Below are 26172 nucleotides of genomic sequence, written 5' to 3' on the forward strand. Positions count from 1 at the left end.
CTGGCTGGTCTGCAAAAATGTTCTTTCTACACTTCAGGTACGAGGCAAACGCAACACTTGTTGTAAATCATTATTTCACTTAATGAAACATTTATGACTTATTAATGGAGCACAGTAAATAAACAAACCTGGAAAACAATAGGATCTGTTGCTGAAAGATTCATTCAGTCTGTGATGGTTACACTGCACAGATGCACTGCCTGCCTCCAGCATCATGGCCAGCATGTGGACATTCACAAAGATCACCCAGGGCTGGGGGACGGGGGGTCTGGCGGTCCAGGGGGCTCAGGAAGAAGCAGAAGTCGTGTGCTCTCCGGCCGCCCTACTAAGCACACAATGCATATATTCTGTAGAGTCGGAAGGCCGTAAGAAATCTACCAAGACGCATGTATTTCCAACTATATTTAAGGGTATCTCATGTCTTTGTTAATAAATATATTATGCTACGTTCTGCTGAGCCACGGAACGGGATGTTAAACGCCGCCCTTGACACTGCTTTATGTGAAATGAAAAATATTACGGCAATGAAAAAATCTGGGTGGTGGGTGTAGGTCACACTCTAATATTCAAATAGGGGAATGTCCTCAATAAAACTTGCAAGTTATCAAGAAACCTTTGTAACACGTGCGTTCAAAGGTGGAGAAACAATATCTTGTGTTTTTGGTCAACTACAGCTATTTTAATATTAATACTTTTCACGTTAATACATTAATACCTTAATAATGCTGGAAATGGACACCATATATCGGAAAAGTAATAATTTAGTTCAAGTATGTATTGTTCCTAAACTAGGGCCTTAAGCAGTAGTATATTTGGCACGATACATGCACAGAGTTTATCTTTTCACTAGTACACATATTTCCGCAGATACGGCCACCCACCCACTACTCTTAGGCAGTCATCACTCAAGCCCCACCCCCCACCCCCCGACAGTACAGTAAGCAAGCCAGTACATAGTCACGTCCTTCCACGCGCCCCTGCATTCTCCTCGCGTGTGTCACTGACACGTGTTCCAGCTCTAGGTGACCAACTTTAAATTACCACTAGGAAAAGGCGGAGGCTGCGAGCGTAGAGGTATCAGATGGTATTTAACTGGGGTGGAGCCATGGAGGAGAGCAGATTTTTGAGGTTTCATTTCACAACACACTCCTGCAAAACAAGTTTCTAGTCTTTTTATAAAAATAAACGGGACTCTGCATTGAAATTTATCAAGTAACAACCAACTGCCCAACGACTAAGGGAAAATAATTCATAATCTCATTCGCTTTTACTCTCTTATCTATAAGCACTGTGAGATCTGGACTGGACTGACCACTTCTGCAATATTTTTAAATCTGGGGAAGTTTTTTCTACTCAAAGGGAAGCTGCAGTATTTCCCTCTTCTTCAGCTGGGGAGGAATGGTTAGTGTTAGAAATGAGGTTTCTGGTTGGCTAGGGTATGCACCTCAGCCAGGCAGAACCTACCCACTCTAGTCAGGGCATGGGAGTTACACGTCTAAGATAACCCCTGCTCACCCCCTTGGTAGCTTGGCACGAGCAGTCAGGCTTAACCTGGAGGCAATGTGTAAAGCGTTTGCACAACACACACAACACTCGTGATGCAATATATATTCCACAAAGTAAACACAACAATGAGCTATGTAAAAATAATCTGTATTGCACAAAACATAATTAGACCAACATTACACGTAAGTAATACCCTGCTACCTTAGCAGTTGTCAGATCGTTACACAAGTTAGTAATACTCTGCAAGAATACGCAGTTGTCACATTAGAACACGTAAGTACTCAGGATTCTGCAACATAAGCAGTAGTCAGGAATTACAGTAAGAGTTATATGCACTTGTCATGAATAATTCCTAAATACCCATAAAAGCAACATTGGAGAACATCTCACAAGTCATACAAATACATATCAGCTAGACATGCCCATAAAAGGAACATTAGCACTTATATGTAGTGACATAAAGCAGGTAGGAACATGTAAACATCAAGAGGTCTATACTAGGCTCCTGGAGCCCATATTCTCTAAAAAGTACCTGGTCTCTGTAGTAGAGGCACTCCCAGTGCCTAGAAGGAGGAGTATGGGGGTCCCCGGCGCTCCTATGCACGAAAACGGAGGCCTCGCAGGTCTCCTGAGGGAGAGGGGCGGTCTTCACCCTCTCTACTGTGAAAAACGGGCCCCTCCAGGGTCCCGCGATCTTGGTGGAATGAGGGACGGGCCCCTCTGGGGACCTGTGATCCTTGTGGGGCCTCCCTGGCCTCTAATGGCCCTTCCGAAAGGGGGGGCCCAAAGCGCCACAAAGATTCAAGCAGCGGGGGCGATCGCGCCCCTAGGGCAGTGACCGGGGGAAAGGGAACTCCCTTTCCTCCCCGTGTCCTGCGTAGAAGGAGCAGCCGTCCTTGTCCACGGTGCGGCTGCCAAAAGGAAGCAGGGCCTCCGTTGAGGCTCCTCACCTGCTTCCTAATGCGCCCGCACCTGGTCCGGTGTGCGAGCCTCTCTGCTGCCTTCCCTCGTCCGCGAGGGAGGCAGCTCAGGTATCTGGTGCCCACGTGTGCCCCAGGGGCGCTCCGTAAAGCGGCTTCACCCGGGGACACAATAGGAGCGTGCTAGCTCCTTTCTTTGCTTCAGAAAGTGCCCCGGGGGCACTAGAAACAGCGCGATCCTCGCGCTAGATGCACAGGCAGCTCCCGGGTCGCGGCGGTGATTTAAGCAGCATAGAAGACCTTATCAAAGCACAAGGGCACTTTTGTAAGCCCGGGCTGTGGCAGTGATTCCAGCAGGAAAAGGTGCCTTGAAGCGCACAGGGGCACCAAACAGAGCGCTTTTTGCAGCGCTTCAGTCAAATCTGCAGGGATCGTTGCAGGGGTCAGGGGCCACAGCACCCTGCCCCTGGGAACAAGCAAAACAACAAGAAGAAGCACAGGGCTGGTGGGCCCAGCTACAGACCAGCACAAGGGGTGCAGATGGTGGCAGTTCCTTCTAGTGACCAGGCAGGTCACAGGTCAGCACAGCAGCAGCAGTCCAAGGTGTCCATTCATCAGCGTTCTGTGTCCAGTTTCAAGTCCCAAGAATGTTCAAATTGTGGGGAAAATTCCCCTGTACTTATCCTGGGTTTACAGTGTGTCTTACAATGGCCAGGAGAGGGGGTTCCAACCAGTTACAACTGGTTCTGGGAGTGCCCTTTCTCTCTTCCAGCACAGGCTCCAAACATCAGTGGGGGGTAAACGACCCTATTGTGTGAGGCCAGGGCACAGTCTTTACAAATGCAGGTGTGCCCCGCCTCTCCCTTCTCTCAGCCCAGGAAGGCTTTACAATATATAGATGCGCCTCTGTGACACCTCCACCCTCCCTGTGTTCAGGCTGTCTGAGAAGTATGCGCAAAGCCCGAACTGTCAGTCTGCCCAGACGTGGATTGGAGTCAAGCTGCAAAACACCAGTCATAAGCACAGATAAATGCGCACTTTCTAGAAGTGGAATTTCTGTGATAGTAATAAAAAAAGCACCTACACCAGTAAGCAGCATTTCTCACCACTATCACAACCATACCAAACATGCCTACGCTACCCCTCATAAATCAGACAATACCCCTTACACATAAGGCAGGGCATTTCCAATGCAATCCTATGAGGAGGCAGCACTCACAGTGAGACACCAAGTTAGTCTGTTTGTCACTACCAGGACAGGCCACGCAACATGGCACGTCCTTCCTTCTACATAAATGGCACCCTCCCAAAGGGCTAGCTAGGGCGTACCTTAGAGAAGACTTACATGTAGTAAAAGGGGAGTTCTGGGCCCGGCAAGTAATTTTAGATGCCAGGTCCCTGTGGCAGGAAACTGCGCACACAGGCTCTGCGCTACTTCAGTGGGTGGCGCAGCGCTGCAGGCCCACTAGTAGCATTTAATTTACAGGCCCTGGGTATAGGGATACCACTTTACAAGGGACATATAGGTAAATTAAATATGCCAATTTTATAAGGGAGAGCACATGCACTTTTGCACTGGTTAGCAGTGAAAAACTGCTCAGAGTCAAAACATCAGACAACAAAGGTCAGAAAAATAAGGAGGCAAAGAGCAAAAAGTCTGGGGAATGACCCTATAAAAGGGCCAGGTCCAACAGTTAGCCTATATTATTAATCTAGCCTCTGTAATTAATGCAATTCAGACTGCTTCTAGTGGCAATGCTCCAGGCCCAGATGGGATCCCAAATGATTTATTTAAACATAACATTGAGCTATGGGCCCCGTTATTGACTAACGTCCTAAGGGAAGCCATTGAAGGCAACCTGAAGGATTCTTGGAAAGAGGCCATTATTCTCCCAATTTTTAAATAAGGAAATCGGAGTTCGCCTACCTGTTATCGTCTGATCTCCCTATTAGACTCCACAGTAAATATTCTTGGCCAGGTAATCCTTGATAAACTAAAAATCTAGGCAGAAGCCACCTCTTTTTTTCTCCGTTACATTAGGGCTTCAGACCCAGTCTAGGGATAGTAGAGCAGGCACTAAATTTACATCTTCTTTTGGGCAACTTTGTGAAAGCCAGGAGAGGTGCCCTTCGCATGGCATTCATGGACCTCTCCTGTGCTTTTGACTTAGCGGACCGTGTGATTTTATGGGACCTAATGGATCAGACCGGTATTGATACCCCACTGGGGGATCTGATGCAAAGATTGCATAGAGACACAACTACCAAGGTGCGTTATACACTTTCTGGGGAATGCTCAAGCCCAACTAGGGTGTCTAAAGGGGTAAGACAAGGTCGTATCCTCTCCCCATTCTAATTTTTATTGTATATCAACTCACTAGGCACTTACTTAGATTCATATAGTTGGGACATTCCAAATCTTGGCCCACAAACAGTCCTGGTCCTCCTTTACGCAAATTATGCTGTCCTTTTGACATTAACTGCTAATGGTTTACAAAATTAGTTGAATGGATTTTATAATTTCATGACCATGACCAAATTAAGGCTTAGGGTCAACTTCCAAAAATCATTTATATTGACCAGTGGCCTTAAATCCACAAAAACAAAGGCTTTTCAGATACGAGGAACCTAGTTAATGAAAGTACCTTCCTTTAATTATTTGGGTATCCTGTTGATGCCTCCGGGTCTTGGGAGAGGATGATTGGCCAAAGAGCACTTAAAATGGGGGCAGCATCTGATGCTCTTTTCAGACTTGCTAACAAGCTTGGTCGTAAACCCTTTAGGGAATTGATCCAGGTGTATAAAAGCAAATGTATCTCTCTTGGGACCTATGGGGCTGGCGTGTGGGGTTGCTGTTCTCCTGGGCGACTCCAAGTCGTAGAAAGTACTTTTTTATCCCGCCTGCTGGCTTTACCTCAAAGTACAGCTAGTCTGATTCTCCAACTTGAATCAGGAGTAGACTATATTGAGGACCTTGTGAGGTGAGTTTGTCCCCTTTGTTATAATGGATTAAAACTTGGGCCACACCAAAGGCTGCATTTTGCCGTTTAGTTTTAGCAGACTGCTTAAAATTGGACAACTGGCAAGCCATCCCCTGGTTGGCATATCTTAAAAATAATTTACATGATCTTGGATTAAATACCCTGTTTTGATCGCCCTGGAGGGATTTGCATTCAAACTAAAGAACGTGTTAAAAACGTTTTCTATCTCATAGGGAGGAAGGGTGTACAGTAAGGGACCTTAACATGGTTTCTGTGATGAATTTTATGCAGCTGGACAACATTTCAGGGGAGAACACATATTTATTATGGTTAACGAATCCCCAGCACAGATTTTATACAACAAGGCTAAGGCTTAATTTAATCCATCATTTGGTAGCCTTTCCAGTGGTTGGGGCCAGAATAACCAGTTGTTTTTGTTGCCCATTCGATAAAACCTCAATCCAATCTACTGTACATTTTATGCTTTTTTGCAAATTATATTCTGTATGTCGAGCTTGTTTTCTTTGCCCTATTTTTAAACAGATGCATTTTTCAACATATAAAGACAGTTTGAGGTATTTGCAATCAGCTGCTTTACCGGAAACCTGTTGTGAGCTTTATTAGATCGGCCATACAATTACAGAGGGCCTAAGGTAATGAGAATTGATTTTTTAAGATTGTTTCATTTCTACATGTATGTGCTATTGCCCAAATAATTGCATATTGCACTTTATGTAGACGGAACTGGAATGTATTTTACTATGAGTGAATTTTGCCAAAACTGTGTTTTTAATGTTATCTAATTTTGTTTTCATTTTTACATGTATGAGCTATTGTCCAACTAAATGCACACTGCACTTTATGTAGATGGAATTGGAATGTATTTATTGTGAGCTGATTTCGCTAAAATTGTGTTTTTTAAATGATGTTCAATCATGATTATATTGGTCTTGAGGGAATATATTAGGGAGGCTTTTAGCTATTTTGCACAATTATATTGAGGAAACAGCTGTAATAGCTCATATTATCTGCTATTTTGCACATTTTCTATGTAATTATGTTTTTATTCTACATTTATGGTCTAAATCTAGACCGAATAAAGATATTTTGAGGATGATGGCCGCCACAGACAGTGCTTTATGTAGAATGAAAAAAGTAGGGCAATGAAAAAAAGATGGGTGGTGGGTGTAGGTCACAATCTAATATTCAAATAGGGGAATGTCCTCAATAAAAGTTGCGAATTATCAAGGAACCTTTGTAACACGTGTAGACAAGAAACTTTCTTAAAAGACGTGGAGAAACAATATCTTGTGTTTTTGGTCAACTACAGCTATTTTAATATTAATACTTTTCACGTTAATACATGAATACCTTAATAATGCTTGAAATGGACACCATATATCGGAAAAGTAATAATTTAGTTCAAGTATATATTGTTCCTAAACTAGAGCCTTAAGCAGTAGTATATTTGGCAGGATACATGCACAAAGTTTATCTTTTCACTTGTACACATATTTCCGCAGATACGGCTACCCACCCACTACTCTTAGGCAGTCATCACTCAAGCCCCACCCCCCACCCCCCGACAGTACAGTAAGCAAGCCAGTACATAGTCACGTCCTTCCACGCGCCCCTGCATTCTCCTCGCGTGTCACTGACACGCGTTCCAGCTCTAGGTGACCAACTTTAAATTACCACTAGGAAAAAGCGGAGGCTGCGAGCGTAGAGGTATCAGATGGTATTTAACTTGGGTGGAGCCATGGAGGAGAGCAGATTTTGGGGGTTTCATTTCACAACACCTTCCTGCAAAACATGTTTCTAGTCTTTTTATAAAAAATAAACAGGACACTGCATTGAGTTTATCAAGTAACGACCAACTGCCCCATGACTAAGGGAAAAGAATGCATAATCTCATTCGCTTTTACTCTCTTATCTGAAAACACTGTGATCACACTGCGATCTCTTAGAAATAGGCGGAAATGAGAGACAGAATGGAACAATAAAAAAAAGATCAACAGGACAGAGCCCTCAACAATCCAGGCAAATCAAAGAGTGGGTAGACAGCACCAAAACCACCAGAAGTCACGAAGCCATGCAACTAATTAACTTGGCATCTAATACTTGTGTTACCCGTTTATCAAAATATTATTTGTAATTCTAGACAGAGCTCCCAAGAGTGTGGCATTTCTCATGGACGGCGCTGCCCGAGCCTCGCCATCAGAACAACCCCTATACTAGTTGCCGGGCAGTGAGCAAGGTGAAAACTGTGGAATATGAGATATGTGTTTTAATCTTGGCCTCCAGAAGGTACCAAATGGTGTGCTCTCGGGCAAACACTTCAGTATATTCTTGTGGTCCAGTTTTTCAAAGCTTGGAAGTTCTTGAATCAAGCTAAACACTGGCAGCAGGTGTGAGACAAGAAGAAAACTGGTCTGGGCCAGATCTGGATATTACCCCAGGGGAGAAAGTGCTAGTATGAACGTCTGCTCCCTGAAACGAGAAGTCATTCTTACCATATTGGTTCTCCTACCGGGCCAAATTGTTTTATCTTGTTGCATTTATGTGATTTTCTCAAATTGGTGTGGCTAAATGGGGTATGATTAGTAAATAGGGTGGCAGCCTGTGGATATAGACCAGCTTCCATGCTGGTCAGAAACTCTTCACTGCAGCTGCTAGCACCTCTGATTAGTAGCTCTACGGTTAAACATGTGCTTGAAGGGCCTGTGCAGGACACCTTCTATCAGCTTCTCTCTCCCACGTTGTGTGCATGACCCCTCGCACACCTCTTCCTCACATGTTAACAGACCTGCCGACTCACATGGCGCCACCGTGTGTCACACAATATCTGCTACTTTCACACAATCACCCGGTAAGGAGCTGGTATCACACAGTGGCAGACAATGAGAGTTGGAAATACCTGCAGAGAGTGTTTTCAACTCCCATTGTCTAGAGGATGAGTACAGCCGATGTCTATTGAGGTTTTGCAATCTCCCCGGGGCATAAGCAGCAACCTTTGAAGCCTGGTTTGTGGTCTTTTTGGTGGTGAGGTTACAGTAGGTCATGGCAGTGACATGAACAAAGCCCAGCCCTTTCTTAAAGGCCATGCTTCCTCTGAAGCACTTTCATGGCTGTAGAGGCAATGGGCTCAAGGTTCCACCACCTCCCCATGTTCTACCCCTTTTGTCCCTTTCTCTCATAATGTGAGATTTTGTTGAAGGTAGGCAGGTCTGGTGTAATGGCTGGGACGTCTGGATGGGCACTCAGGTCTTCCCAGCCAGCTGATGAACTTTCCTCAGCAGAATAAGCTGCCTCAGAACTTCAGTGCCTCAACCTGCTCATCTTCCAAAAGAGATAAGCAAGCAGCAGGACAACTGGCGTCCAGACCCAACTTGGTCAGGGCTGTGGAACAATTATACATCTGTAATAAATTGGGGCAGCTGAATACCTTGCTCAGCCCTGAAAGTTTTAAAGTTGTACATATGATTATTACGTACTCAGACATTAAGATTCTGATCTAGTATAACAATGTTAAACTTCTCTACCTAAGGATGATCTTCCCCCAGACATTTTGCATTTTTTGTTGCCCTTAGGACTTTGCACTCTCTACCACTGCTAACCAGTGCTAACGTGTATGAGCTCACGCCTTAAAACATGGTAAAATTGGCTTATCTCCAATTAGCATATTAAATTTATTTGTAAGACCTTAGTAAAGTGGCACTACATGTGCCCAGGGATTGTAGATTAAATGCTACTAGTGGACCTGCTGCACTGATTGTGCTACCCATTTAAATAGCTCTTTAAAACATGTTTCAGGCCTGCCACTGTAGCATGTGTGTGCAGTTTTTAACTGCCATTCGTACCTGGCAAAATAAACCTTTTCCCAGGCCCACAACCGTCCTTTTTAATACATATAAATAACCCCTAGAGTAAGCTCCCCAGGACAACATTGGAATTGCCTTAATTTATTTTAGAGCTTTCATTTCCAAACAGAAAGAGTTAACCAGTTCATGTTTGGTGTCTCTGTAATCACAATTTAAAATCCTAACTTATGGTGAAGCCGGATATTAAATTGCAATTCTGAAAATGTCACTTTTAGAAAGTTGACATTTTCCTGCCTTAGCCATTTAGTACATGTAAACCGTCTCTGGTCACATGGACTTTGTGTATTACTCATACACAGCTACCCACAACAGGGAGGGTTGGTGTGCCTAGATGGGCCATCGCTGGCAGGATGGGCAGGAGGAACTGGGCACAGCCCCACTTACACCTGAATAGGCGGTGTCCTGCCTCCACACAAAGAGCTGCATACACCCTGTAGTTAGTCTGGGAGGCAGGATGCCTGGGGACTTCAAAGGGAAATCTCTAGAAGCTTTTCATTCACTTCAAAGGCACAACTGGGTACAAATACTGGATCTCAGGCACCAACCCTACAATACACTTCCGGACCTGTGGATACTCTGCCAAGAAGAGGGACTACTATGCTGCTACAAGGACTGCTGCTCTGCTGGATTGCTGCTCTGAAGGAACTGCTTCCTTGCTGTGCTAACCTGCTGCCCTCTTGCCTGGGTGTGAAGGACTGGACCGGCATCTCTTGAACCCAGAGTGACTCCAAGGACTAGTTGCCTGGCCTCCAGATCTGAAGCCTCAGGGACATAACAGGCTTCCAACAACCTTGCATCAGCATCTGGACTCTTTCCTCTGTGATTCTACCCTACAAGGTGAAGCCATCCCAGTCTTGAATTCTTAGAAGTGGGCTTAAGGTCCTCTGCCAGCCTCTGTCAATCAAACGAAACTGATGCATCTCCTCTGCTGAGCGGCGCAACCCCAGCAGACCGATATCTCCGCTGCTGTTTGGACTGGACATGATGCAAAGAGCCGCATCACCGCCACAACCCACAATACCTTTGGAACTGCCACTGTGCAACGCATCCTCGGCACAGACCCTTGCATCCCTCTTCAACGAAGACGTTGGACTCCACATCGCACCCTCACATTTCCTTGAAGTGACGCATCACCCTGACTGTGAGCTGTATCCTCGATGCCGGACTTTGTATCTAAAGTCCAAAGGTGAGTACAAATGCCCCAAGAGGGCACAGCCCCCCACCAGTGGGCAGACACCTGGGTTGGCGAGCGTAGCACTTAGAGAGGAGGTAGTGCCAGTTAGTTTCGGGAAGAAGACAGAGGTGACTCTAATTTCCTTGGGGGGTAAAGATATGGTGCCAAAAGCCCATATGCCTGCCTGTCTCGACACAGGCCCTCGCACCAAAGCTTCACTGCATTTCTGAACTGAAACATCACTTCGCAACGCTCCACAAACCACGATTAAGGTACTGTGTTCAGTGGGCCTAACAGGGGCTCAGTAGTCGGTCCGCACTCCATCGGGGTTGACCTGAACTTTTGAGTTTTCCCCAGTCAAATGCAACCAGATATTTACAGCTGGCGTTTACAGCACTATTTTGCCTAAAATCTTTACAATTCCAACTCTCTGGTTCAACTGATTGGATTTTCTGTCAATTTCGGTCCTGTTTTATATACTAAATTAAGCTCTATTTTTCTAATCTGCAGTTGGATCCTTCTTGTGTGGCGTTCTCACAGTTTTACTGTTTGAAGTGTTCCACAAACACTTTACACATTTTTTCTAAGCGAAGCCTAACTGCTCTGTGCCAAGATACCAGGGGGATGAACCCAGGCTAATTTGAGATTTGCTTGTGCCTTACCCTGACAAGGATTGTGGCTACTGTTTGACCAGGGCTCATTCCACAGTCAACCAGTAACCAAAATTCTCACACTGGAGAACAGGGGTGAGGTTTAGGACTTGTGTTTGTGCAGTGCCATATAGTGATATGGATTACACTACCAGCCTAAGATTAGATAAGATTGGCTTCTTTCTGTTTTTCCAAGTTCTTCCTCTTGTGTCTAAAACCATACCTGCAAGGATGGAATTATAGCTGGCCAACATGGTTATCTACACTGTGGCCCAACTCAAGGAGTTCTGCAAGGAGTGGGGACCTCCTGCCAAGAGCACCACCAGGAAGGTGGAGTTGCAAAAGGCGCCTAGGGCCTGTGTAGAAGCCCATCAATCACTGGCAGAAGCCACAGAAGGAGATGAGTTGATGGAAGGACAAGGAGGCGTCTTCCCTGAGATACAGCCTTCAACCGAGCAGGATGACTTAGCCCCTGAAATGGAGGCCTTGCCAACCCACTTCTGGCGTCGACACCCTCTCCATGGTTTCTTGGCCAAGAGAGCTATGACTTCCTGGCAGAGAAGAGACAGATGATCCTCCATAAGTCTGTCATAAGATCATAGGATGGCAGCAAGTGGAGGGGAGGTGGACATGAGAGGAGAGAGAAGCCACTTCGGCGATCTGCAAAACCCATCTGCCGATGTTATAGACTGCCAGTGGGGCAGGTGATGGCAAATCCTGCTGCCAACTGGATGCCCATAATGGTATGAGGGCTGATTAGGAGGGTTTGGAGGCTGTGGCTGCTGTGGGGGCAAAAGGGGGTTGTTTAATAAGACAACTGGCTGCCCGACTCACCAGGTATGTGAATACTGCGCCCTTGGCCACGCAGCAGCTGGACAGCATGCAAGGCATGGTGACTGGGAGGTTATTTACAAGTCTGGAAGCCACTTCCATAGCAGACTGTGGGTGATGTGGGGTCATAGGAAGGCCCAAGGACCTGGCCGTAGCCTGACTGTCCTTAAAGACCTCCAGCAAAAGTCCACTTTGTCTCCGAAGAGAAACAAGCCATCAAAGGGCATGCCCATCAGAGATGATTGTACATCCCCCAAAAAGCCAGTGATCCACAACCAGGCGTGTCGCCTTAACGCCACCGTCAACACTGCTCTGCCCTGTGAGTCAGTCGTGTCAAGTCCACAACGGATAGTGAACTTTGCTGCATAGCTTCCGTCAGTGACAGCCTGAGAAAGCACAGCCCTGGCCTCCTCCAGGATGGTTGGCAGCACCTGCGCAACCATGTCCCGCAGCGCATGGAAGTAGCAGCCCAAAAGGCATGCCTTCCTGGCATGCAGTGTTCACGTACCACAATGCCAGGAAGGTGGAACAAAACATCTTCTTCCTCAAAGTGTCCAGCCTCTTGGATTCTCTGTCGGGGCTGCGGTAAGGAATTCGCCAAGATTTACATAGGAGGTAGAGGCTCTCTGGGGTGGGGTGTTGGGTGAGGAAGTCTGGGTCCCCTGGAGTGGGAAGGAGCGGAAGGCAAACCCCTATGATGGGTTTGGACCATGTCCACAGAAGGATGTCAGTGAGTGCTTCATTGAACAGGAGTAGCAGTTCTGAGTGGGAGACTCCTGGTTGTAGCGCCTCTGTCAAGATATTACTTTTGACTGAAGGTCAAGGACCTTGGCCGTCCTCCGCACTACCATTTAGAATGACGCTCCCTCCTCCGTAGCCATAGTAGGGGGAAAAAATATACCAGTATCTGAAGAAGTATGCAGTCCACTGTCTTCACCCAGTTCCTCACACCAGTCCATATTATGGTCTTTCATAGGGCTGGTATTATTCATGGTCCAGTGACCCCACCCATTTTTCCGAGAGTCCTAGCCCATAGGAACAGGGCTCAGGCTCCGACCTGGAAGGCAAGGCTCCAGAAGGAGGAAACTAAGTCGATAGACTCTCCAATGGCTCCGTGTCGGGGATCACAATGGGAACGGCACTTTCAGCATCGGCATCAGGACCGGCATCGGGGAAGGTCGAGGTGGTAGGCCCGGTCCCGGTCCGGATCCAGGAAAGGATCCTCAGAGCCTGACTGGAACCAGAGCCACCAACACAGAACCAGAAGGTGGCCCCTGCCGATCCCTCAGGGCCCGAAGGTGTGCCGGAGGGAGTTAGCCCACCCAAATTTGAGGCGTATGACCTCACAGAACTCTCTTCAGTTGGGCAGGGGTTGCTCCAGCTCCTGGAAAGTCAGGGAGGCGTAGGCTCTCCCACAGAGTCAGGCCTTGATGCACGATGTTCCCATGTAGGCAAATGGATGAGGTGAAGTCAAAGACCTCTTCAACGACTTCTTCTTGTGACAGGACTTACGGGACTGGCCCGACGACTTGGAGCGCGACGTGGATCTCGGACTCTGCAACCGCTCCCAGGACCTTGAGCATTGTGGTGTTGCATGGCAAGCCACCAGGAGCTTAAGGGACCGCTCCCTCAAGGCCTTCGGGTTCAAGGTGCAGCAGTCGGAGCACGACTTGGGGTCACGGTCATGCTCAAGGAACCAAAGGCATACAAGATGCAGGTCTGTCACTGACATCTTTAATGACAGGCGCCACAGGGTTTGAAGTCGGCCTTCTATGATGACATCCCTGCCACACCAAGAGAAAACCTCAAAAATGAGTTGACAAAACGCAGAAAAGAGTTCACTCAAAAAGTGACTGACGAGGTAGCTGTTCTCTGGATCAGGGCTGGCTGGGGTGGAAAATAAAACTGACATCCGCATGCCTAGGTGACACCTAATAGGTCCCATGGACTTCACTTCCAGTGCAGATGACGCCAACGATGCACACGGAGCTGAACGATGCCACCTATCGTCGCGCAGGGGTACTGCTTATTTCCGTATCCAGTCTGACACCTGGGGAAATTCTAAGGTAAGGAAACTGGGACTAGAAGTCTCTATCAGATAACCCCTTTAGGGTGCTCCATGTGCCTCAAACTGCACTTTGAGAGGGTCAAGGTGAGCATACGCCTGGTGGCAGATAGAGTGGAAGAGGAGAGCAGGCCTCTCCCTGACACCCTGTCTGCCCAAGAGCACGATGGGTGAGTGGAGGTTGTCAACCACTTCTCTACCCTGACCCCAGAACAGCAGAGTGATTGTTGCCTGTTACTGGGACAGTTTGCCTTTCTTTTCTCCCTCACCTATGGACTCACAAACCTGTAGGTCCATGACACCGATACTGGGGACAATTCGCCTGTTAAAAATTATATTTACAAGTTGTCAGAAAAAGTGAGGGCCAGCATCAAGCAGGAGGTCTCCAAGACATTGGTATCAGGGGAAATTATTATTATTAATTTTAAAGTAGATTTGTAGGGCGCATGGCTACGGAACCTATAGACACAAAACACCAGGATCAGAACAGCCAGGTTTTCAGCTTCCTACAGAAAAGCATTAGAAAGCGACACACTCTCAATTCAGGAGGTAAGGAGTTCCAAATCTGTGGGCCTAAGTAAAAGAAGGCATGCCTCTTTGCTGAGATTTCCTGATTTGAGGAATTGTAGCAAGGTCCAAGTTACTGGACCGCAATGCCCGGTTGAGTGCATATGTTGACACCAGAAAATTAAGATAGCTGGTGCCTGAATTGGAAAGACACATATGAACATAACAAAGTACCGTATTTTCCGGCGTATAAGACGACTTTTTAACCCCTGAAAATCTCCTCAAAAGTTGGGGGTCGTCTTATACGCCAGTATATGGCTTGCTGAAACTTCAGGGACAGGCGCCCTGTAGCTGAGCCACAGTGCGCTGCATTTGGAAATCGATTCCAAGCGTACAATGGGTTCCGCATCCCACAAGATTCAGTTAATTGTGGACACGGAGCTGATTGGTCGCGCGTGAGTTGAGCTGTTCTTACCGTGTGCCGCAATCCTCGCTGGCAGTTGTCTGGACAGGCGCGTGTTCCTGCGCGTGCCCCAGGCTATTCCACTTTTATGTTTACATGTTTGATGACAAACAGCCTTATGTTTATAAGTGACAGTTTTCCTACTAAGTACCTGCATGTCATAAGCATTTGAATTAAAATGAACATATTAAAATCAAATCTGATGTTTTTTAATTTTTATTTGGTGTGCGTTGGAAGAGGGGTAGTCTTATACGGCGAGTATAGCCCAAACCCTATATTTTAATAGGAAAAGCAGGGGGTCGTCTTATACCCCCAGTCGTCTTATACGCCGGAAAATACGGTACATTAAATTAAACACAACTTTCAATTGGAAGCCAATGAAGTTCTGAAAGCAAACTAAATAGATGGAATTTGGGGGGGTGGGATTGTAATAGTCTTGCTGCCATGTTTTACACAATCTGGAGTTGTCTAAGCAAACATTTTTTGGCTCCCAGATAAATAATATTTTCATAGTTCAGCCTTCTAATAACTAGAGCTTCGACTACAATTCTTTGTGCATAATTAAGGGAGACATCCCAACATTTTCTTAAGCCACCGTAAAATGCCAAAACATGTGGCCTCAACCTTAGTAATTTGATGACTCAGGAATATGCTGTGATCAACAGACACACTCCCATATCCTTGACTATGGTCACAGGGGTAGGAACCGCACCAATCGCCACAGGCCGCAGATGAGGGCCCCATATGTGAGGATTTTTGCCCACCAGTAACACCACAGTCTTCTCTCCGTTTAGCTTGAGAGAATTTGTATTCATGCAGCTCAAAATGTGCATGAGGCAGCTATTAAGGGCCTCCCCACTGTGGCTCTCCTAAGATGACAGGGATACAATAATTTAAGTGTTGTCGACATATGAAAAAAAGAGTATAACCACAATTCTCCACAGTGTATACTAGTGGCCTCGCATATAGGTTAAACAGAGCTGGACTGAGAGTGGAACTTTGAGGGACCCCCAAAGGTAAAGGGTGGGGCTCTTGATATTGTTTCAAGTGGACTTGAAAGACCCGATCATGCAGGATAGTACCAAACTATGAGAAGGCCGTATCTTGTACCTTTATGGCCTCTAATCTTTGAAGTAAGGTTTTGTGGATGACCGCATTAAAGGCAGCACTGAGATCCAAAATTATCAGTGCTGCCATGCCTCCAATATGATGCTGTTGCCTAAAATAACCTGTCACAACAAGGTGGGCTGATTCCATGCTATGGCCTACCCTAAAAAGGGATTGAGAATGGTGGAGCAGGTCATTAAGTTCTATATTCCTTGTGAGCTGTTTATTTACGTGCATCTCCAGCACTTTAGATAGAATGTGCAGGAGAGATATTAGCCTATAATTGACCAAGTGAATAGGTCAAGATTGACATTTTATTTTAGTAAAAGCCTGACCATTGCATGTTTCCAGGCATTTGGACCAGTCCCTTCCAGAAGTGACACATTTAAGAGTTGGGTAAGCAAGTCTATTGACTTGGCTTCCAGTTTACCCAGTATCGACGGAGGCAAGGGCTGAGCGGTGAACCTGACTTGATGGTGGCAAGAAGGGATAAAAAAAAGTTGGACAAACCAAAAGCTGGAATGATCTCAAAGAACCGGACCCAGTAATGAGTCCCAATTGAGAGATAGGTTCCAGTGTGGGGGTAAAGGAGGCCTGGATATCAGCCACTTTCTTTGAGAAGAAAGTGGCTAACTTCTCACACTGAGTTTGAAAAAGAGGACACCTGGGGTTACAGTCCCAGGACCGGATAATTACTTTACCACTTGGACCAGAGTTTTTGGACAGTTTTGAGCCACACTGACTTTAGCCAAGAAAAAAGTGGCTCTAGTTGCTCAGCACTTTTTGTGGTACTCTTTACAAGCCAACTTATATTTTGCTTTATCCTGAATACAATATGATTTGCGCCTGGTTCTTTCAGGAGCTTTGCAGATCTGTTTACTCTATATTGCTTTTCAGACAGAGATGAGACCTAATCCAGCTCTCAATGATGGGTGCACCAGAAATTACTGAATTATTTAATGATGGGCAATTATTCTCTAGCATAGAATTAAATGAAAATACATTAAGTTTTGACCAGGTTCTACTATGGGGGAGGAGCTGTACTGCTCTAGCATGGACTGCACCCGGAACAGCAAGGAAAAAGGAAACTGCAAAATGGTCTGACCAAGATAATGGAAATGCCTCGCTGGCCAACGGGGATTTAAATTTGGAGAAGATAAGTGACCAGCCTCATGCATGTGGCCCTTGTTAAGCAGAAGTTCAAGAGCCATAAAATACTCAATAAGGGTAGATGTAGTATTGTGCAACCTATCATCAAAGTGAATATTACAGACAGCAAGGACAGCAAAGTTGGCGTATTTTACAATACGAAGGGATAGAGCCTCCTTTATACTAGAGATCCAATTGTCTCTTTGCCTAGTGGATGATAAATCAAGGACCCTAACAAAGAATTTTTTTTGAAGAGGGATAAGGAGAACAGTAGTGCTTCGAAGTCTGGAATGGAAAGCTTGTCAAGTTTACAGACATACTATGATTTAAAGACAATTGCAATGCCTATTTTTTCTCTATACAATCCATTCTAAGAATACAACAGTCAGAGGCCAAGGCTGCTACAATGTCTGGCATTGAGGCATCATTTAGCCAAGTTTCCATTAATAAAATAGCAACTGTAGAGGGCCAGCAACTGTGCTGAGGTATAGGGCATACTCCCTGGGAGCAGTTGGCCAGGATTCCTGGCCCCTGGTCAGGCGTGAACAGGCACAGACGGACTTGCCTTAAGTGCGCCAGTGGCATGTCCACACCATGGTCACAAATAAATCTGCAGGGCGGGAGCGAAAGTGAGGCTCAGGAAACTAGTGCGCTAACCGCTCTAGCGTAATGTCCCAGCCAAAATGGTGGCTCAAATTAAAAGTTTTCCCCCAACAGCCTTTGAATTCTGCACTTAACTCTATTATCCTTGTCACGGATAAAAATCGATATAGAACCCTTCCACCAGTCCCTTGGTTCAATGATGATTGGTGAGAGAGTAAACAAATCTGCAAAGCTCTTGAAAGAACCTACCACAAATCATATTGTATTCACTTCAATTCCCCCACAGCCCAAAAGTAAAAACACAACTAAACACAATTATGGTGCAGGAAAAATGTGCCAAAGTAATGTTAAATCAGCCCTCCAAAAGTACCTGGTCTAGCCCCCTCATGCTGGTACCCACAGCTACCCCACCTAGCACCATTTCAGAACTTAGGTTCTGTGCAGACTCTCAGAGTCCCAATTCCTTCATGAGACTGACGCACACCACATCCCCAAGCTAATGAGCTCATTGACAGGCTAGGCACTGCCAAATTTCTCAGTACTTTTGATTTGACATCAGAGTACTGGCAGGTCGCGCTGACCGAGGAGGCAAAGGAGAGGTCTGCATTCTCAACTCCAAAGGGCCACTTCCAGTTCAGGGTGATGCCTTTTCATTTGAAGATAGGCCCTTTCACCTTTCAGAGGTTGGTCAACAGGGCCCTAACTGGCAAAGAGGCATTGTGTGCGACTACCTTCGCGACATAGCTGTCTACAGCTCAAGGTGGGAGGAACACCTGTACCACCTCCAGGAGGTGCTCCAGGCCACGCAGCAGGTGAGAGTGACTATAAAGGACAGTGAGAGCCAAATAGGGCAGGATTCTGTGGTATTTCTTGGCCACATGGTGAGCGGGGGCAAGCTGCAGCCTCTCCAAGCCAGGACTAAAACTGTCCCTGCCTTGCAACCCTCTTAAACACAGACTGAGATGAGGGTCTTCCTGGGCCTCACCAGGTACTATAGGAGGTCTGTTAAGGTATATAGCGCCAGTGGTGCACACTTAACAGAGCTTGATAGAAGCTATCCTTGCAGGTGATCTGGACAGAGGCCTGATAGAAAGCCTTTGACAGCCTCAAAGAGGCCATGTGCACAGCACCATTACTCAAGGCTTCTTAATTCTCTAAGGAGTTTATATTGTAGGCAAACACTTCAGAGCATGGCATAAGGGCTGTATTACCACAGTTAAATGAGAAGGGCCTAGATGAAAGGGTAACCTTCATTAGCAGGAGGTTACTTCCACAAGAACAGAGGTGAAGTGAGATTGAAAGGGAGGCTTTTGCTGTGGTCTGGGCACTGAAGAAGCTAAGACCATACCTGTTTGGGGGTCACTTGCGGGTTCAGACAGACCACAAGGCCCCTCAGATGGCTCATGCAAATGAGGGTAGAAAATCCCAAACTGGTGAGGTGGCCCATCTCCCTGCAGGGAATGAACTTTAAGGTGGGACACCATCCTGGGTCAAACCACACCAACGCTGATGGTCTAACCAGATACTTCTGCCTTAGTGATGAGAACTCTCAAGTGGTTGGGTATTTCCAACCACCTTCAGCTGGGGGGGAACATGTTAGACCTGTGAGCCTTAGTGTGCTCTGCCCGCAAACCTTTTGCCTTCCTCCTCTAAGTATGTTTTTCTGAGCTCATTTTTGCTGGCCGTAGGACTGTGCACACTTTAACACTGCTAACAAGTGCTAAAGAGCAAGTGCTCACGCCTAAAACATTGTAACATTGGCTTACCTTCAATTGGCATATTTAATTTACTTGTAAGACCCTACTAAAGTGGCAGTACGTGTTCCCAGGGCTTCTAAATAAATGCTACTTGCAGGCCTGCAGCACTGATTGAGCCAACCACGTTAGTAGCACTGTCAAATATGTCTCAGGCCTGCCATTGCAGCCTGTATATGCAGTTTTTAACTTCCATGTCTACCTGGCAAAATAAACCTTTTGCCAGGCCCAAAGCCTTCCTTTTTAGTACATATAAGTCACCCCTAGGTTAGGCCCTGGGTAGCCTAGAGGACAGGGTGCAATGCATTTAAAAAGTAGGACATGTACTTTAAAGTTTTACATGTCCTGGTAGTGAAAAATGCTTATATTAGTTTTTCACTATCACAAGGCGTTTCTCTCCCCTAGGGCAACATTGGAGTTGCCTTATTACATTTTATAAGTGTAACTTTTAAATGGGAAGAACCAACCAGTTCGTTTGGTGTCTGTTGAATTACACTTTAAAATTATGCCTGGGTGAGAAGGACTGGACAAGCATCTCTTGACCAGAGTGATCTTTATCAGAGTAACTCCAATGGCTAGTTGGCTGGCCTGCTGATTAGAAGTTTCAAAGACACAACAGTACTCCAACAACCGTGCTTCCACACCTGTACTCTGCCATCCATGAGTCTAACCTGCCTAGTGGTGCCACCCCAGGCTTGGACCCCTGGAAGTGGCTTAAGGAGCTCTGTCAGTCTTTGTGGCCCAGCAGATCCAATGCATCGCCCCCGCAACACCTTCAGAACCGACAATGTGCAACACATCCTCGACGCAGGTCCACACATCCCTCGTCAACTGCAGCCTCGACAATGACGCCGGACACTGCATCGCAGCTCCTCAGAACTGACGCATCGCCCTGACCTGCGCACTGCATCCTTGACAGTAGACTTCGCATCACAAACCCCATCGACAGGATACTCGACAACTACGCAGGCCCTCGTATTGCAGCCTTGCCGCATCTTGGAACCGATGCATTGCTTCACCTGCGCAACGCAGCTTCAGTGCGAATCCTCACAACGCTCTGCAAATGAGGTAAAGTACTGTGTTCAGCAGGCTTAGCTGGGTCCCTGTAGCCGGCCTGTGCTCCATCGCTGTCAGCCTAACTTTGTGACTATGGCCGGATCTGGCGTGACCAGATGTAGGAAAGTACCATCTTGCCTGGCATGTTACCCCCATATTTCACTGTATTTATGTTGTTTTAGTCTATGTGTCACTGGGACCCAAAGTTGCTAGAAACACCTCTTCTACACTAATAAGGGATAACTGGACCTGGCACAAGGTGTAAGTACCTCTGGTACCCCCTACAAGCCAGGCCAGCCTCCTACACCAGATACCAACTGTTGGAACTTTGTACTTTTTGGTGCTATTTTGCCTAAAATCTTTACAACTGCATATCTACAGTTTTACTGATCGTTTTTTGTTTTGTCCTTGTTCTATTTATCAAATTAAGCAATATTTTTCAAACCTGGTGTGAGAGCTTTTTTGTGCGGCGTTCTCACTTTATTACTGTTTGAAGTGTTGCACAAATACTTTACAAATTGCCTATAAATCTGACTGCTTTGTGCCAGGGGGCTGAGCAGAGGATAATCTGGGGTTTGCTTGTGCCTTACCTTGACAACGATTGTGGTTACTGCATGAGCAGGGCTCACACCCTAGTCAACAACTACCCGAATTTCTCACAGTCTATGTAAATACATTGGACTGAAAGGATAATTTTGAGTGCCACAGCCAGAAAACTCTCATTATTGAAACAGTGTAAAATGCTGGCCGTACACTCTCTAAAAGGGTCACCTTATAAATGAATGAAAGAAGCTGTTGTCCATTTCCTGTCACTTCCGAAACCCACCACAGACATAAGGAAGAAATTGTCAACAATAAGCACTTTTCTAAAAAAAAATGGTTTAGGGCCTGTGTCTTGCCACGGCCATACCAATTAGCAGGTGCCAGATCCCAACAAGCCCATCATTGTAATTTGCTCCCGCAATAAATGGTGGCACATAACAGACAGCTAAGGGCACCACACTGCAATATAAAAAAGTGGGGTGGATGCCCACTTCTAGGAACCTATTATACTTAACCCATGTATTCTGAAATGATTGATTGATACTTCAAAAATACGTAAAATAAATTAATACATTAATTCATAACAAATTCTGCCCATCTATTCCCTGCCTTGGTCCTCATACAAAGCATGCAGCTTAATGCGGGGAGGAAAGCTACGTAGCATGGTTGGTTTGCAGAGTCATGAGTCTGGACAAAGTGATTTGAATTCGTCATGTGCACAACTGTCAATGGACTATCCCATCTAGTTCACTTTTATTAAAAGGCCAGGAGGTGGCTGGCTTTTCACACAATAGGGCCTGCTTACAGGTTTAAGAATTTAGTAGCTCTGAGTGAGGGAGACGGGTGTCATTATAAAGTACAAATACACACTGAAACGGATGAATCGGAAGTAGACCTGGGTTAAGTTTTTTTAAAACGCATTTTCCACCAAATTTTACTTTTAATGGGATTCTATGGATATGTTGGCCCTGAGGACTGTACAGCAAGATTCGCATGAATTTTTGACAGCAATCAGTAGTCTCAAGTTTTCGGGAAACGTTTGAGGTAGTGGGGTAGGGGGTTCAGGATTATATAAGGGGCTCTACACTTGTGGGTACTGAACTGCCGGAGAGAAACACAGGAACAGAATCACAGTGGGTGATATGATAATGCATGAAATTAAGTTTTGCGCTTCACTACACCCATACAAAGACAAATATTAACATTGTTTTGAATTAGAATATTCGACAGTTACATCATGTATACTCAGTTTTCATTTTAGTTTTAGAAATGTAATGTTCATTCTACATTTTTTGTTTGGTATCTACACTTTTAGAGGCTTTTTTGTAATGAAAAGTACGGCGAACTAATTTAGTTCGCCTGATTGTTTCCTCCCATTTTTGTAGTTCTTTGTTCTGTTAGTGGGAATTTAATGTTATAGGGCTTTTTGAAGGGGATGGATGATTAGTTGAAGTGGGATCTGGAGGAGACAGTGTCCTCTCTGCCCAGTGCCTGCACCAGCAGCCGTATTCTTGTTCGTATTCTCAACAGGGGTTGTATATAGGGATTGATCTGTGCTGATGATACTGCTCAACAACAGAGATTGTTTCACTATTGGAGAACGTAAATGTTTTACTAAATCATGCACATTTAATTTATCTTTATTCACAGTAGAATTGTCAAGCCTTTATCAGATGTAAATCAAACACTGGACAAGAACGTAAAATCACAACTAACAACACCTAACAAAGAAGTGCTTAAGTCCTCGTCAAGTTATGTTAACATCTTGTATTTCCTGTGTGTTGATTCAATGTGGGTGTGTCTCAAAATATTTTTCCAAATTGAGTCCCCCTAATGATCACCTCCCATGGGGATAAAGGAAAGCCCCCTATTATCATTCAATGGGAGTCTATGTTTCATTCGGGTGCTCAGTCCGTGTCCACAGTCATCAACAATTTGCATGTTAGGAGACAACACGTATTTCAAAAAAGTCGACGTGTTTCGGCCCTCCAACTTTGGACCTTCTCAGGACCATGCACAAAGATTTATTCAGTTCAAGCCATTCACTGAGTCGATAAAAAAAAAATCATTACTTTGTTCAAGGATTTACAATGCAACTGATGAGGTGAAATCTCCCAGCGCGGTGTTGGTTCGGGTCGGACCGGTCTCAGTGTTTATCTTTCACAAGCAGTCAGACTCAGCAGAAAATATTTCAGAAACTTCCTGGAAACTATTTCTATAAATCAATAATGGAACTGGCTGAGGACGTCAGAAAACCTATTTGCTCCAGGGGCATATGTAGACAGGGATTGTGGACGTTTGCACTGGAGGTGCCATTGTCAGGTTCACCAAGGGCAGTTTCAAGAACTGTGAGAAAAGGCTTCTTTTTGACATGGTTATCCCCACTTTTTGCCTGATGTATGATGTAGCCCAGAAATTGTAGTGCCCAGGGCCCTTGCTAACCAGGTTCCCGGGGCCAGAGCTCTTCCCCCAAAACTGTTGTGCTGCATTGCCACAATTGGAGACACCTTTAGCTGCCCCCGTAAGTCCCTAGTAACTGGCCCTTAAGTGTCTGGGAAGATGTTACTAAGGGTAGGCCCCCGAGGGCAGCAGTACTGATTGTGCCACCCTCCAGGGCCATGCATTTAAGTGCACCCAACACTGCCATTGCAGCCTGAGTGCCCTGATGCAAACCTAAAATGCAAACTTGACATGGAACACTGCCTGTGTGCCTTACCACTACATACTGTATACAATAAGTCACCCCTCTGGCAGGCCTTCCAGCCCTAAGGCAGGGTGCACCCTACTGTACGTGAGGGCATAGATGCATGAACACTATGCCCCCACTGTGTCCTTGCAAAACCGTGGGCATAGTGAGTATTCAGAGCAGCCATTTTAATACAAGAGCTGAACACTGGTCAACATGAGTTTCACAGCTACATGATGGCCACTCTGAACCCTGGGTTGTTTGGTATCAAAGAACTGAGAATTATAAATCCAAACTGGTACCAGTATTGGATTTATTATAAAATCACGTTAGAGATGCCCCCTGCAAAGTTAACTACCCTGGCATGGTTGGTGACTGGTTCTAACCAGCCTGCCACCACCAGACAACCAATCTACAACCTTGGTGTGAGAGATTCTTCTCTCTGGGTTGAGGACAAAGCCCTTCCTGGGTGGAGGTGCTAATGCCCCCTCCCTCAGGAATGTGCACTGCCCTGGCGGCGAGCGTCAAAGGGCTTACCACCTTTGAAACTCAACTCCCATGCCTGCTGCCAGCAGCAGATGAAAACCCCGTTGCAAACTCCAACTTTTAGTGGGCATCCTTAGACCAGGAAACCTGATTCGACAGACAAAAGAAGACCCGCTCCAAGAATTCTGAAGACCGAGAACTGTGGACCTGCTGCACCAAAGAAAAAGCGCCAAACCCTGCCTGCTGCACCCAGGTCCCGACAATCGCCACTGAGGAGCTGCTGGACACCTGGCCAACTCTACAAAAACCCTAGAGGACCTTCAGTCTTCACAAATTGTCAGAGTACGTTCTACAGAGTGGAGATACCACTCTACATCCCAAAGAAACCATCAAGCTAGTGATGGTCACCTCACTGACCAGCCGCTAACTCCCAAACCGGACTCCACAGCTGAACCAAATTGCGACCTGATGACTGCGTGGACAAACCCTGTGAGTGTCCTAAGTTTGGTGGGACTACGACCTCCAGTGGCCAAACCGTGCCAATACTATTGGTATTAGTCAGCCCACGTCAGACATCAAGAAAATCAGCCTCCCTGGGCTGCCAAAAGACCAGGCGGAAGCCCCAGTCGAGGGACTTCAGGAACACCACAGACATCCTGCCAGAGTGTCCCAGTTGTCCTGCAAATGACCCTCAAACCAACTCACCTCCTGCTCCTAAGGGCATCCTCGCGCACATCGATTCGCTCTGCACCCGCCCGTCCTGTACTGAAGAACTTGCTGTGTCCTAAGGGTCCCCCAGTCCCTGCTCCCTTGACACTCCAAGGATCCATCTTTAAACTTACCTGTGCAGTAATTTTCCAAGTGGTCCCCCGCAGAGGGCCTGCACCAGCTCCAGAGACCTTTTCCTGCTGCTCTCGCCGGAACCGGTAGCCGTCCAAACTTGTCCAGCTGGAACAGTTTTCCCACCGACGACCTAGACCAGATGCAAAAGAAGAACTTGGTCAACCAACTGTGCGATTTTATATGCATTTTTGAAGGTGATCCTCCAGTGATTCCTATGGTGCGTAATTACGCATAAAAAGACTATGGCCCTCATTATAACATTGTCGGTCAGCTGATCGCCACACCAGCGATGGCGGTAGAACAGTCGCCAGGCTGGCGGTGAAGACTGCCAAATTATGACCATGGCAGTGCTCCCTCCCATAGAGAGCCAATTTACCACCCGAAATGCCAGTGCGGTCCGTCCACTGACCACGCGGTAGGCATCTTCAGGCTGGGGAAAGACAACGACTCGCCCACCATATCAGGACACAGCCAACCTCCAGGATTTCTGGGGCAGGACCACCGCCACCAAAAGCCTGGCAGAAACACATCATATAAAAGGAGACACTCACCTCCAGGGACACAGAGGAGTCCGTGGCCGCCATAGAACCTGAACTGGAAGTCCTGCTGATGCTGTACCACGCGATGGCAGTCCAGGAACAGAAACGCTAATGAAGACGACGACGGTGAGTACAGCCGCCTAGCACACAAGGGAGGGAGGGGAGAGTGACACACACACAACCAACACCATACACACATACCATACCGAGAACCATCTGCAGAGTTAATCAACATCAACATAGCCCAGGAGCAAAGAAAACCAGGACATATACCTCAGGTCCAACCACTGTAATAATGTGGTAACAGCGACCTCAATTAAAATAATATATATACATATATACAGAAAGGGCCATTGGCCAGTCCATAGTCAATGAATAGCCACAGGGCAACGTCCAAGTCCCAACTTGACTCCTGACAGCCAAATTCA

At 46.2% G+C, this 26172-nt stretch overlaps 1 protein-coding gene across 2 annotated transcripts in view; it reads right to left on the reverse strand.

The window, feature by feature from the left end:
• LOC138252981 (ATP synthase subunit C lysine N-methyltransferase-like) overlaps positions 1–26172 on the reverse strand; it is a 219905-nt gene that overhangs the window by 44196 nt on the left and 149537 nt on the right. The window lies entirely within an intron of this gene.

Source organism: Pleurodeles waltl, chromosome 1_1 (assembly GCF_031143425.1).
Source record: "Pleurodeles waltl isolate 20211129_DDA chromosome 1_1, aPleWal1.hap1.20221129, whole genome shotgun sequence".
In the NCBI taxonomy this organism is placed as follows: Eukaryota; Metazoa; Chordata; class Amphibia; order Caudata; family Salamandridae; genus Pleurodeles; species Pleurodeles waltl.